A 15,606-nucleotide genomic window follows, 5' to 3' on the forward strand; every position below is an offset into this window, starting at 1 on the left:
TCAGTCTCAGTAAAGAACTCTAAAGTGCCACCGTGCAATTAAACATGTAATACTTTTGACTGTTCATTCTCTTAGACCGAATCTAATTGACTAAACATTTATTTTAAAAAGTCAATAAATGGAAGTGATAGTCCCAACTGTCGCATCGCCATAATGCTGTCCCATAATGTCCCGAGGCCTCCCTGTCTTTTTAGCCTTCTGTGACCTGATGATATCTCCCAAGCCCTGGCAGGGTGGCCTTCATGATGTGCATCTCCACTCTAGGCTTGCGCGCGTCATCATTTCCCCCCTGGCACTTCACCTTGCCTGATTGGGAAGAAAGAGTACCCGATTGGGTGTAGTACTATTAGTGTTCAGAGTACAGCTGTAGCTGTACTCAGGACTGATGTCCTCTGGCTATATATAGTTCAACAACATCTGGTGCCCCCAGCAGCTGCACATTGTCTCCTATAACACACTGTGCGAAGATGCAGACATGTCTACACATGGTCACTGTGCTGTCCCCCCTGCTGCAAACCTGCTCCGGCCGAAGTGGGGCACGCTGGGCGCGGCCTTCTTGTCTTAGCGGGATCCAAATCATTTTTGCAAGCCAAGGCAAAGAGCATGCAGAGTTTGATTGAGGATTCCTAGGGCTGTTTGGTCAGCCTCGTGTAATTTGAACAAAGGCTCACCCGACTGATTGGAGCCTTGATATCCCCATCACAAGTACCCAAGGCCTTCCACCTTGGAAGATGATATGATATGATAGGTTATTTATAACGCTCTTAATACCCAGAGGTTTATAAGCGCAGACCCGGGGATCGAACCCGTGTTGCTCCGTGTCGTCTTGCTACCAAGGCGAGCACGTTGCCCCTCAGCTATCTTCCCGAGACAAGATGATGAGATGATGTCCCGGAAAGATGATGAGATTATGGCCTGGGAAGCGCTGTGTTATGCAAAGGCAGGCATCCAATGGTGATGTCCTTGGCTTCCTTCTCAGGGTGGGGAGTAGCATGCATGCACAACCACTCCTAAGATCATCATGTGATCTCATTGTTGACCTAAGCTCCTGCAATCCCCGTGCAAGCCTTCCACAAATCTGCGATGTTGCTGAGGACCCTTTTGTGCACTGACCCTGGTGTTGCTCACATAACGCATCTGCCTAGGGATAATAAAAGAGAAAAGTGTGCAGAAAAAGGTTCAGCTTTGCACAAGGCCCTTCCTACTTGGTGGTGTGTTTGACATGTGTGCACCAAACCATGACTCCCAGAATCCTGCTCATTCTTTTGTGCTGGCCTAGATGTTGGGAGATTTCAAATCTAATGGCCCCGAAACGTGGTGGCTGTGTGGTATAAAAATGTCACCTGCTCGCGGATGGTTAAACATTTGTTAGTGACTGAAAGATAACGCAGTCTTTCTGCCATCACATTCAGGAATATGACCCTTTGGCCACATTTCTTTAGCTTCTAATAGAACTACATGACTTCAACCTTTCATTATTATCTTAGGACCAGTGAACTCAGATGTCACCTATTGCACCAAATGAGGGCTGCGATCATGACCAATGTTGCCCACTTTCCTTTCACTTCCCTTGAAAATGTCCCTGTGGTCATACTCAGTTCTCTGTGCCTCCTACACCTACCATCATCGTCTTAGTAACGTATGTGAACATACAGAGCTGATAGACAATATTCTATGCGGCTCAGTCCTGTACTCCCAAACCTCTGGGAAAACGTAACAGTCTATACAAACACTCCTTTATGGGAGGACCAAAAATACAAAAAAGCACTCCTGCCTTGCATGCAACGCCCTTGTTCTATTATCACCGATACGTTCAGACCACAACCTTAGTGATATTTTTTTTCAAACTCCTTGTAAGAGAACATTTCTCAGGTCTATTTCAGTCTCAAAACAATAGACAAAAACCTACAAATAACATACATAAAAACATTTCTACACCTTCAGGGGGGGGTTAGTAAGTGAGGCAATATTGTGCTCATGCCCAGTATCAAAATGTTTTGCTAGGCACCTCAAATGAACCCATTGTACGTGTTAGAAGTCTTTCACATAAAATTCTATAACCTCGAGAAGAACTGTTAACATGCTGTTCCACACCATTTACTGCTCTTGGTACAGTCTTCTCGTTGTCTTCGCACTTCCACTCACCCCACCCTGGGGCGGCGCTTGTGCATACACCTTCTAAACACAGTGGTTGCTTAACCCCCATCCTGTACAATATCCACATGGAATTTGTCTAGACATGAGCGTTTCGGCCCAATGATCTATTTGGTGTCCCCTGTCTGATACAGGAGAGCCTCCTCTATTGTTGCCGGGCCTTCATTAGGACTTCCCGGAATAGGTTTAATTTCAGCTTTTCCACGACAGGTGTGTTTACACAAACATTTTTTTCATGTGTGACACATAAGAAAACAGGAGTTTCAAAGAACGGTTACTGTGGGAGGACAGTAGGCATCATAGTTATTCAATTGCTTCTGTAAGCAGATTGACAAGGGCCAGTTCCACAACTCTTTACTAAATAAACATAGGGTCAGCAGGGCAAATTTACTTTGGAAGTTATGGGGCTCACTAGCTGCAGCACGACATGCCTTTAGTGACTGTGAGCGAGATGTCCACCCAGCGCAGTGGGAGACATCAGGTTTATACTATTCCAAGATGGCTGCCCTCATCGTGAACCTCAGGAGCTTAGAAAGCACTCCAGCCCGGGCGCACTGTTGTTTACGTGATTCAGACACTAAGCAGCAGCGAGGACATCGCTGGAATCAGTCCAGCACGAGCAAGCTAATTGCAAGACTCACGCCGACACGCTCCACCGGAGTGTATCGGCTATTAGGTAAGAGTCGAGTGAATGAGATGCTTGGCATTTAGCAAGCTACTCACGCTTTGAACCACGATGTAGAATTATAATTGGAGTTTTCCATGTTACCTCTAGAGGGAAGAAGAACAAATATTTTTCCAGCATGCACGATAAAGAGATATGTGCAGGCATTACCAGATAACTAGAAGAGGAGACTTGTGTTTGGGACAGAGTTAACAGTAAATGGGAATTATAAGGCTGTCTGAGAGAAAACCTTTTTTGGTTTAAGCAGTAAATATATATTTGTTAAGAAACATATACCAGTAGATGTAACACAAAGGGGTTTTTATTGCAGAAAACATCCTGTTTGTGACTTAGAGCAAAATGAAAGTGGAGAGAAGTTATCTGCACTGAAGTCCCAAGCAATTAAAAATGCATAGCTCTCAACCATTTGTGTCACAAAGGCGGGTGTAATCACCCGATTTTGTTTTTGGCGGGTGAGACGCCCATTGGAATGAATGGACTTGCAGGAGGCTTGGCGGGTGAGTCAGCCCTTCACAAGGCGGGTGACACCCGCCAAAAGCATGTGAGTTGAGAGCTATGAAAATGGGATTTGCTCCAAGAGTGGTGCCTGTGACGGGACCTAATTAAGTGACACTCCTGCACCTGGTGACAGGCTCACTGAGGTGTTTACATTGAACAGCGTACCTTCAACGCTAACACGTACACGCCTTTGTTGTTTTCTCTGCAGGGAGTTTAGTTGCAAAGAAAAGAGGGGATGTTGTTTTTAAGAAGACGCAGAGGTCCCGAAGAACTAAAGAGGGTGTAAACTTATTCTGGGAAGTCCTGATGAAGGCCCGGCAACAATAGAGGAGGCTCTCCTGTATCAGACAGGGGACACCAAATAGATCATTTGGCCGAAATGCAGATGTGTCGACAAATTCCATGTGGACATTGTGCAGGGTGGGAATTAAGCAACCACTGTGTTAAGAAGATGTACGCACAAGCACCGCTCCAGGGTGGGGCGAGTGCCGGTGTGAAGAACACAACGAGAAGACTCTGCCAAGAGTAGTAAATGGTGTGGAACAACGTGTTAACAGTTCATCGTAAGGTTAGAGAATGTTATGTGAAAGACCTCTAACGCGTACAGTGGGTTCATTTGAGGTGCCTAGCAAAGAATGTTGATACTGGGCATGGGCACAATATTGCCTCACTTATTAACCCCCACTGAAGATGTAGAAATGTGTTTATGAATGTTATGTGTAGGTTTTGGTCTATTGTTTCGAGAATGAAATCCGAGAAATGTTTTGTTACAGTGACTTTGAATACAAATATCACTAAGTTTGTGGTCTGAACGTAGCTGTGATAATAGAACAAGGGTGTTGCATGCAAGGCAGAAGTGTTTTTTTTGTATTTTTGGTCCTCCCATATAGGAGTGCTTGTATAGACACATACAGAGCCGCCCAGCCAACTTGGTTTGAGTGTAATTCCTATTGCTCTCTACCCTTGAGCGAGCTAAAAAGCGTCATACAGGTAGAACTCTGAGGTGTAGTCCAGAAGGGCCACCCACCATGCCTCTGAATGCTATTCTTAACCATACAGTTCACCCTATCCACCAACCCGGTGGCCCAAGGATGACTTAGTGTAATTGAGAAATGAGATTATGGCACACTTAGTAAAAAATGCCTTCATCTCAATGGAGGAAAACTGTATGCTACTATCTAGAACAGATTTCCTGGGAAAGCCTTCCCAAAAAAGCATCTTCAAGCAAATAAATTACCTTTTTGATAGATAATTGTCTCATTGGCTGAATCTGTAACCACTTTGAGTGGTAGTCCTATGACTGAGGTGTCATTTCAACCTGCACCAAAAGTATGATATGGCACCATGATAGCCAAATCAAGCTTGCTCCAGGGGTTAACAGGAAGTTCAACACTGGACAAATGAGCATACTTAACTGACTTGCTGTTGTTACCCATAACATAGATATCACAATCCCCAAAAGCCTCTGCATTTGTTTGTAGATTTTAGGCAGCCAAAATGATTGCTCGTTATGTTTCCCTGCAGTTGTGTGAGAGTTCAACTCCCGTTATCTCTAGCCACCATAGTCAGCGGTGGAGGTTCACAGGAGTTGTTGTCCGAAACATCAGGAGGGCAGCATAATGAATAACTGCGGCCTAGCTCATTTCTTCTTCAAACCTCTTCCCAGATGCCCTTTGTTCAGTCACTTAATTATCTGCCTTCTCATCTCTGCAGGGGGATCAATATATGTGACCACATGAGCTTTCTTCTACAAAGCCCAGCACCTTTTTCAGCACAAACCAGCAGCATCATTTCTTCTCCTCTTCATATTTAGGTGGCCATACACCTACCACTCACCCTCGGACACTGATCTGAGCAATATCCTATTCCTCAGCAGTTACCCACCAACTCCACAAAACATCTGGACCGGGCATAGGTTACATTCTCGACACATGTTTATCCGCACTCTTCCGTTTCCTTTTCTTAAAGGGTTAATTGTGACCAGCAATTCAACACCCAATTAATACTGCCCAGAGGAGGAAGAAGAGACACTTTAAAAAGTGTGGCTCCTTAAATTCCCTATAAAGAAAAATTGTTCTGTGAGAGGCTAATGGTCCATATGCTCGGTAAAAGTTACATCTCAAATAAAAGAAAAATGAAATGTGGGGTGCAGTAATCCACTCACCATGCTCACCACATTTGAGTAGTTGGCTCAGGCTCATTAAGTCACCTTAAAGCAAAAATCAATGATGTTTAATAAACATTAATTATTTATGTCAAATTGGCCCACAAACGTGCTCAACAAGCATCATCGGCGATGAGCAGCTTACCTTTCTGTACAAATCTACCTAACTTGAGTACCTAATTTGTTTAATAGCTGTAAACTTTTCCTCACATTCCCCATCCCAAATGGTAAAAGAGGATCTACATAACTGGCAAATCCTGCCAAAAATGTAATATAGATCCAAGAAATGCACCTAGCTGATCTTGTTAATGGCCTCTACTAATACAGAACCGGGTCTTCCACCTTCAGCATACTAGTATGCACCAGATGGACTGCTCTCAAAGCACTGTCATGCTCCTTCAGATTTACTCCATGAACTAGAATAGGAATAGCTTATTTACAAAACAACACATTCATGAAGTCTGCCATAATGGATTGATTCAGCCTCTGAAAGAGCGCTGTTTCAGAGTTCTATAACAAAATGCATCATACAAAAATAATAATGCCCCAAAGGTGTGATGTTATATTACGTGACAACTCTGGGAAGGGTATCTGGTGATAATCTGAAAATAGGTCGATCCGACAATATCTGATCACCTTGTCCAATCCGTTAAGGGTCTTAGATTTTAATATGACAGGGAACATAGCCATTACATTGGAATTTCTTTAAATGCCTGAGGTCAAAGCACACGCAAATCTAGCTAGCGCGCTTGATGACTATTACAATGGAGGTTAGCCATGTAGAACTCTCGATCCGTTCAATCACATTCTGATTCATCACCCTTTCCAGCACATCGCTCAGGGATTTACATGTAAGCAGAAGAATTGTTCAATCCTTTCAATTCACCTAGAGCATCCTAAAATACATCTCCAAACTACTTGCACCACCTGTCTGGTATCTAAACAGTAATGAAGGGACTGGTTGCTTCATGGGTGCTCTTTATACCCAACTACGTTTGATGATGCCATCCCAAAAAACAAGACACCTGCTCAGAAATGTACAGTGTGCCTATGCTTACCAACAATATGAGACACTAACCCTGCAACAGGGTAAAGATTGGCCTCATGGGTCCTTTAAATATCATCTTCCAAAGGTTCTCCAACATCATTGGCAAGCAGTTCCTCAGTAAGAAACCAGGGTTTCAGGAGACTCTGTGTCTACCATGACATGCATGTAGTTTCCAGCTGTTGTTGCAAAATCATATGGACTCTGGTCGCGCCCCTCCGTCGTCCTTGCAGAATCATCTTCTTTTTGCTTTCAATGCCACTTTCCTTCAGATGTTTTTGATGAAGTTACGTTGGCCAACTCCTTTCTGTCGATACACTGAGAGCCAAGCTACTATGCAATGTGCACGTGCCACATTATATATGGTCATAAAGACGCACAGATGTTTTATATCTTCTAGGCCAGGTTCTTTTGAGACAATCTGCCACTACCCGTGCAACACATTCTTTCTGGGATGAAAGACAGGTGTCAAGAGCTGTCACTGTGCTCCTAATTTCAAGGGTTAATAAAGCTGGTGTTGACCATATGCGATGAATAGACTTCTACTCAGGACATAAAAATAAGAAGAATTCTTTTACTTGTAGATGAAGATGTTGAAAGATACGTTTATGACTGTTGATCCTATGTCACACAGCTTCTTCCTGCATCATGACGGCAATGCACACACCAGATCTGCCTTTCCATTACGTCTTGTGCCAACTCACTTGCACCCCAATATCTCAGTAGCCAGGGGCCACCATGCAATATGCAGCTTGCACCCAGGGATTAAGACCTTTGTAGCCCTTGAGTGAGGGCAGTACCAAGGTTATGGCCCCCGATAACTTGTTGAAAGCCCTTTGCTACGTTATTTTCTTTACCTCAAACTTTTGAACCCAAAACACCCCTTATGGGTGTCGCGGAGGGGATATAAAGGTATAATGGCTAATAAACATATACGGCTCATATGAGAAGCTATTCTTTGTACAATATAATACTTAACTTAACTGTAGGTAAATATGGCACCTTCACACAGTTTCCCTTAAATTCTACAGAAAAACAAATTCTCCTGACTCCAATTAGATACTCACTCACCATGTCCACAAATTCTCCCTGTACAACCTCTGATGGCTGATCACAAATGACTGTTTGTCGGGTTCTTACAACTTGACAATACTGGAAGAGGTTCTGCAACCAAGGAGTGGGGGCAAATCTTCCAGGTGGACTAAATGACTTATTTTGTCAGTGACCCAAGCATGCGGCTGACCAGAGGATTCAAAGGTGATATAAGCGCTGGCTGTCCCAGGTGGACAGCCAGGGTGGCAGGGGCCACAGCACACACTGTTCACATGCAGTGTGATAGCATTTCAGATAGCAAGTACCATCATTTTGTTAGTAATATCATAAGCAAGTTACTTGGAAGGAAAACAGAAACAGCTTGTAAATGCAGGCGCCACGGTGGAGACCATACTGCAGTGGGAAGCGGTAACCCGTCCTCAGCTCATATATTGTACACAAGATTGACTCATCACCAGTGTTATGCAAAGAGAGGCATTGATAGGGCAGGTGATATATTATATTCTCCAAGTTAAAAGTAGCATATATTTCCAGTGGCTTCTTAAGGCATTACATTCCAATTTGTCTTACTAGCTGCATTTCCCGGAAATCTGCATGCAAATGTTCTATAATTGATCTATGTTGCTAAGCAGTCTGATGTGCACATCGCCTGATGGGGTACAAAGAAGGCTCTGCTATTCAGGTGAAGCAGTGCAAAGATTGCACCAGAATCTATAAGGTTCCTGTGATGTACAGCCTGGAAGGACCTTTGGGTCCTTCTCTCAAATGGCTCAGGTTAACGCAACCAGCGTGATGGGCATGCATAGCCAGGAATCCTATCTCATAAGTCAGGGCACGAGTGCATATAGAGGCCCAAGCATCAAGAACAGCAACAGTGAGGGTACTAAGCCTCTGAGAACTCAGATCAGTCTAGATAGGCAGTCCATAAGGTTCTGCTTCTATGCTTTTTGGCTTATGATATGATATGGCATTTATAACACGCCTGTACACACAAGTGTTTCTAGGCGCTGTTAAGACGGATTTCTGAACTCTGTCCTGGTGGCGCAGAAGTTCAGAAGGCCAACCTAATTACTTGGAACAGGGTAACCTCTGGACAAGCCAGACCACTCAAGGTAGCGATCGCGGCGGTCAAGACTAGGTCTCAAGAGGGGTGAGGGTGACTGAAAGCCCGCAATGAGCACACAAAGCAAGAGCGCTTACAAACTACTCCAAACAGTTGTTATATCAAAAATATATACACATTTATTTTAAGGCCTTTAAAACAATGACCGTAGCGAGAAAATCACAATATCACAATATTAAACCAACACATACCATATCAACACAATATATATACAAATACAACAGTCGCTAGCGTTATAAGCACGAAATGTGTAGTCCACCTGAAAGGGAAGGAAAACAGGCAGTGCGATAACGCTTTAGACTCAGTTCGCCTTCAGAGGCACCTAACTAGATGGAAGTCCGAGCCCTGCGAAGAGTGGAGCCTTGTGCTCAAAGTACCTGCCACGCCGGTGCCAACGGGCAAAAGGGGAAGCTCTTCGGAGGAAGTCAGGCAGTTCGGGTTAGTGCACAGCAGAAGGAGAACAGGTTCCGCAACTCAAGCGCAGCCTCCACAGCAGGCAGAAGCAGAACGCGAGTACGGCCAAACGGGTGCTGTTTTTACACAGCAGGGAAAAGCAATGGGATACTGCAGGAGGGCGACCAGATCCTAGCTAAACTACTCACCGGTCCCCGAAGCAAGCAGACCCAGGCTTCTCCACGTTAGTTTCAGCAGCTGGCAGGTTCAGAAGAGCAGGAGACGCTTTGTAGTCGTGTAGAGCAAAAAGACGTCCCAATCGACGAAACCAGCACAGTTTTGTTGCCGCACAGGACAACGGAGCGGCCGTGTGTATTCGAGCCAAATGAACCCTCCTCCCTTCAGACCTGGGAACGCCAAGCGTACGAAGCGTGGGAGAGGGACAAGGACTCGCAATACAACACAACCTGGCGGCGGTTGCAGAGCCAAACTCCTTGGTAAGCTGGTCAGTCAACTGGATGGCCCAGAGACGCTTCCGAAGGCTTACTTGGCAGGAGATGGTTGAAGATGCCGGGAATAGCTGTTCCTGCTATTCCAAAGGTCGAAGCACCAGTACAGGCCTTCTGGTTCGATCCAAGGAGGAAAGGGTTTCACAGGACGACAGCAGTGCAAAGGAGGATTCCTTCAGCGGGTCACCAGCGATTCCTCGGTCCAGCCTCGTAGTTGCAGGATACTTGGCTCCTGTATTCCTTCGTTCGTGAGAACTCAGGAGATCGACATGGCAGTGGTGTTTCCAGCTCCCTCTTATCCACGGTTCCCTTCGCGCCAAAACGGAGGGGAGCCAATGAGAGATCCGCTCATCAACACACATACCATACGTGGACCAATCACGGACCACGGTGGTCCCAGGCATTCACACCACCCCAGACTCTCTGGCACCCAGGATGTGTATTGGGACCAGACATCCCAGCCCACACCGTGGAGGCACACAAACGACATGTAGAAGCCCGCGAAAGCAACCACGTTTCGCGGGAAAGTACATGCCCAAATAAGGAAGGCCCCGGGTCGTCTGACCTGGGGAAGGTGAAGGGAGCAAGACGGTCAGTGGACAAGACAAAGGAGCCTCGCGGCCTGGCCATTTTGGGAGCCAGGCCACCATTTTGGGTTCAGTGCAAAAACGTGCTCAGAACGCCAAAAGGAGCTCAAAATAAACAAAACGATCGCTGCCACCATTCGAGTCCCTGAATGACTTGCACCGATCAAATACCATCCTAAAAGAGTATCTAGGGCCTGTAGAAGGCTAGAGACCCAAGAGAGCTGTAACTTAGCTTACAGTGCCCTCTTGTGTCGTGTTGCACTAAAGCTGCGACACGATAAAAGAAACTACGGGAAACCACGTTCCCCGGTACTGACTGTCTTAAGGGCATGTCAGTTTCCCCATAAGAAAGGAGCGAAAGCCCAGAGAAGTGCGGCAGAAGGCTGTACTTCTCTGGCAAAGTCAAGAACAAGGTTAAAAACAATAGCAAAAAGTTTCGGGGTTGCCACATGGAAGGAAAATTCCCTACAATTACGAAATCTTTCCTAACACTCGCCCCTCCCAGACTATGGACAGGGGGAACTAATCCACCCCTGGATGAGTCTCTTGTTCAGGTCGGTTAAACATTCTGGACAACCCATCAGCATTGCTATGTTGGACACCTGGTCTATGCTCAATAGTGAAGTCGAAGCCTTGAAGACTTATGGACCACCTAAGCAACTTTGGATTCTCCCCCTTCATGTTCATTAGCCACTTTAACGGCTTATGGTCAGTCTGCACAGTGAAGTGGGTCCCATAGAGGTAGGGCCTCAGCTTCCTTAGGGCCCACACAACAGAGAAACATTCTTTCTCTACCGTGGACCACCTGAGCTCTCTGTCCTTAAGCTGGCGACTAATAAAACCGATAGGGTGTTCCTTACCCTTCTCATCTACTTGTGATAGTACAGCTCCTATCCCAGTGTCAGAGGCATCCGTCTGCACGATAAAAGGTCTTTGATAATCAGGGGCCCTGAGCACAGGGGCCTGGCACAAGGAGTCTTTTAAGCCATTGAAGGCCTTCTCACACTCGTCGGTCCAAGTTACCTTCTTGGGTTTCTTCGGAGTTGTGAGGGCAGTCAGAGGAGCAGCTATGGTGCCATAGTCTGCCACAAAATTGCGATAATACCCCGTGAGTCCTAAGAAGGCTCTCACTTGGGTTTGCGTAGTGGGGGTAGGCCAGTCTTGTACTGCTTGTACTTTACTGGGTAGAGGCTGTATCCTCCCTCCACCTACTTCATGTCCAAGGTAAACCACTGAGCCTTGTCCAATCTGGCATTTACTAGCCTTTATGGTCAAGTGGGCTTTCTGAAGAGCCTGGAGCACAATCCCGAGGTGTTTCACATGGTCTTCCCAGGTGGCACTAAAAACTGCTATATCGTCCAGATATGCAAGACAGAATTCGTCCAACCCATTCAACACATGATTCACAAGCCTCTGGAAAGTGGCAGGTGCATTCTTCAACCCGAACGGCATTACCCGGAATTGGTAAAGGCCGTCTGGAGTAGAAAATGCTGTCTTCTCCTTGGCATGTTCTGCTAAAGCTATTTGCCAATAGCCAGCAGTGAGGTCAAACGTGCTGAGGTACTTGGAGGCACCCAAAGTATCCACCAGCTCATCTGTTCGAGGCAAGGGGTGTGCATCTGTCTTGGTGACAGCATTCAGAGCCCTGTAATCCACGCAGAACCTCAATTCAGAAGTGCCTGCCTTTGGAACCAGAACCACAGGACTGGACCAAGGACTACTAGAGGGTTCAATCACCCCAAGGTCTAACATCTTGTTGACCTCGGTCTTAATATAAGACCGTACTTTATCCGACATCCTGTATCCCCTACTTTTGGTAGGTACACTGTCTCCTGTGTCAATGTTATGTTTGCACCAAGGTGTCAAACCAGGGGACTGTGAAAACAGGGGGGAAAACTGCCTAAGCAAACTTTTCACCTCAGCCTGCTGATCAGAAGTCAGGTGAGGGGCCACTCGGACACCCTCAACGGAGCTATCTGAAGGACCGCTTTGGAACAGGTCGGGGAGAGGTTCAGACTCCTCTTCCTCAACGTCTGATGCCAGTAGCAGTGCTGCGATTTCGACTCTTGGGACGAAAGCCTTCAGCCTATTTACGTGGAACACTTTTGGAGCCTGTCCAGGCCTTCCAAGGTCCACTAAATAGTTCACCTCACCCAGGGGCTCCACCACTGTGTAAGGGCCTGACCATTTGTCCTGTAAAGCGCGAGGCCTTATTGGATTCATGATCAGGACTTGCTGACCAGGTGTAAAGTTGATGAGGGAAGCCTTCTGGTCGTACCAATGTTTCACCAGCGCTTGCCCTGCCTTCAATTTATCACTAGCCAAGCCCATCAGAAGTACCATCCGTTTTCTGAGCCCTAGCACATAGTCAACTACATTGGTAGTAACAGGGGGAGTGGGCATCTCCCATCCCTCCTTGACAATGGCTAAGGGTCCCCGTACGGGATGACCGAACAGAAGTTCGAAGGGGCTGAAGCCAACACCCTCCTGTGGTACCTCTCGGTAGGCAAACAGCAAGCATGGTAAAAGAAGATCCCATTTTCTTCTCTGAGGCTCCTCCAGAGGCCCAATCATGCTCTTTAACGTTCTGTTGAAACGTTCCACCAGACCATTGGTCTGGGGGTGGTATGCAGAAGAGAACTTGTAGGTGACCCCACATTCTTTCCACATAGCCTGCATATACTTCGACATAAAGTTGCTGCCACGATCTGACACAACTTCTTTAGGGAAGCCAACCCTAGTGAATATGCCGAGTAAAGCTTTTGCAACTGACTTGGCAGTTACAGTTTTCAATGGGATGGCCTCAGGATACCTGGTTGCATGGTCGACCAGCACCAGGATAAACCTATTGCCCGAGGATGTTTGCGGGTCAAGGGGACCAACGATGTCGATCCCTACCCTTTCAAATGGTACCCCCACAACTGGGAGCGGTACCAACGGAGCTTGGATTGTCGCGCCAACCTTACCAGACAACTGGCAGGAGGCGCAACTCCTGCAGTGACTTTCTACTTGCACCCCCATCTTGGGCCAGTAGAAGTGCATGGATAACCTTTGCTTGGTCCTCTTCATACCAAGGTGACCAGCAAGGGGAACTTCATGCGCCAACTGCAGGAGGAAGGGTCTAACAGCAAGGGGAACCACCAACCTCCTATGGTCTCCTTCTGTAGACTCTGTGGGCTCACTATACAGGAGTCCACCTTCCCAATAAATCCTATGCTTCCCAGGAGGTTCACCCTCAAGCTGGGAGCAGGCCTGTCTCCTTAGGCCTTCCAGAGATGGGCACTCACGTTGGCCTTTACTGAATTCGTCCCTATCAGGACCTCCTTCAACTAACAAGTCTTTTAGTTCAGGATGATCGTTGGGGTCGAATACTTCAGGCATCGCCACCTCCTCGTCAGGCTCGGGCGATTGACCAACTTCCTCCACCGCAGTGGTAGGCGAGCTCGGGGGAATATTCTCTTTCCCCCGTCTTGACTTGTAGACTCCTTTCGCCTTGGGTTTCCCCTTCGGCTGGGGCGGCGTATTGGACTTGGCCAATGCTGCCCGTGCTTGAGACCGTGTGTAGGGTCTTTCGGCAGTGTCTCCTACGAGCCCTAAAGCTCTGAGATCATTACCTAATAAGACCTTTCCCGGGACGTTTCTCTGAATGCTCACTGGAATCCTGACTGCTGTACCATTTAAAGTTAGATTAACAGGGATCACGGGAAACATACGGAGGGGGCCGTCAGCCAACTTAGTGGGCATCAGAGTAGCTCTGGCAACTTCCTCTGAGTCTACCAAGGTAGAATCCACTACAGTTCGACTGCACCCACTATCCCTAAGAGCTGGAGTATCCACTCCATTGATCAGCACACTGTCTTTAAAGTAGTGCTTGGTATTATCCGGAATCCTAGCATACGCCTCTGCGACTTTAGGCTCCCAGGAACCCAGGGACACTAAAACTACCTCGGCCTCTATTCCGCTGGGAAACGAGTCCGAGGAGAAGGATGCTCCTGTAATCTCTTCTTCCTCATAGGAGGAGAAGGCCAGATTAGCGGAGTGGACCCCCAAAGGTCTAACCTTACAACGGGGATCCCCCTTCACATGGTCAGTTGCTCCACAAGAAAAACAAGCCCCAGTGGGTCTGTTTACGTAGGGAGGCTTATTGTAACCAGAGTTCTGTTTCGGAGGCGCACCTCCACTACCCTGTGAGTTCTCTTGTGTCTTACCCTTGTTTTTCTTTTTGTGGCCCTTTTGGGAAGAAGATTTAGCAGATTCCCCACCCTCCATATCTTTGGACTTTTTCCCCTCCTCCTGCTTACCAGGATGAGTTTTGTCCTTATGGGACACTCGATGTGACACCCATAAGTCTGCTGCAATGGCCAGCTTCTTAGGATCTATCTCCTTCGAATCGGCCAAATGCTGCTTAAGCTCCGGGGAAGAAGAAGCAAAAATGTGTTCCAGCATGACAAGATTTATCATGCCGTCGAAGGTAGAAACCTTATAGCCTTCGACCCAGCCAGTTAAGTTTTTCAAAGATTCAGCGACATAAGATACCCAAGTACCACCTTCCTTTTTCTTATACTCTCGAAAACGCTTTAAATATTGGGCCGGAGTCTTCCCAAACTTTAAAATGAGAGTCTGCTTTAACATTGCGAAATCAGCCCGCTCAGCCTTCGACATTTCCATAATGGCACTACAGCCAGAATGGGGCAGTCTACTGAGCAACCACGCAATCTTATCAGCATTGTCAACTTCCTGGACTTCACATGCATACTCAAACGCATTCAGCCAGTCCATAATGTCATTCCTCTCTTCATACACACTGAGCAGATCTTTTGGAAACCGTGGATGAGAGGAAGCCCCAGACCCATGTCCAGGACCCTTGGATCCATTTGCAACCTGAAGCTTGGCCAGTTCCAACTGGTGATCCCTGTCTTTCTGTTTTTCTGCCTGTTCGATTTTTAGTTTGGCTATGCTGAATTCAAGCTCCTGCTGCCTAAACCGCAGCTCTTGCTTCTTGAATTCAAGCATAGCCTCCCCATCAACACTGGCAGAGGAAACATTAGACATTACATCCTCCCCGTCCTCGTGGTCGCGGTGGAACAGTGCGGCGGCAGAACCGTCGGTTCTACCAATGAGAGCAGCCCCACCACCTTCCGCACTGTCCTCAGAAGTAATAGCGTCAAGCTGCGCTTCTTGCCACGCCACGATTCTTTGGATCATTTCCAATTTCGTGCCTTGAGAGGAAACACCTCTCTCCGCACACATCTTTTTCAGCGTTTCTGATTTGGAAGCATTTAAAGTTAACAACGTACTTGTTTCCATACTGTTTGATAGGACTATGGCCTTTTTAAAGTTATACTATAACAATTCACTACGTGTACTGTTTGGAATAACCTGAAATGCCTTAGTT

General features: G+C 46.7%; 1 protein-coding gene across 4 annotated transcripts in view; it reads left to right on the forward strand.

The window, feature by feature from the left end:
• The window catches only part of JPH4 (junctophilin 4), a 403,230-nt gene that overhangs the window by 106,619 nt on the left and 281,005 nt on the right, over window positions 1–15,606 (forward strand). The gene's annotated exons all lie outside the window — the stretch shown is intronic.

This window comes from Ambystoma mexicanum, chromosome 13 (genome assembly GCF_040938575.1).
Source record: "Ambystoma mexicanum isolate Mex_15411 chromosome 13, UKY_AmexF1_1, whole genome shotgun sequence".
NCBI lineage: Eukaryota > Metazoa > Chordata > Amphibia > Caudata > Ambystomatidae > Ambystoma > Ambystoma mexicanum.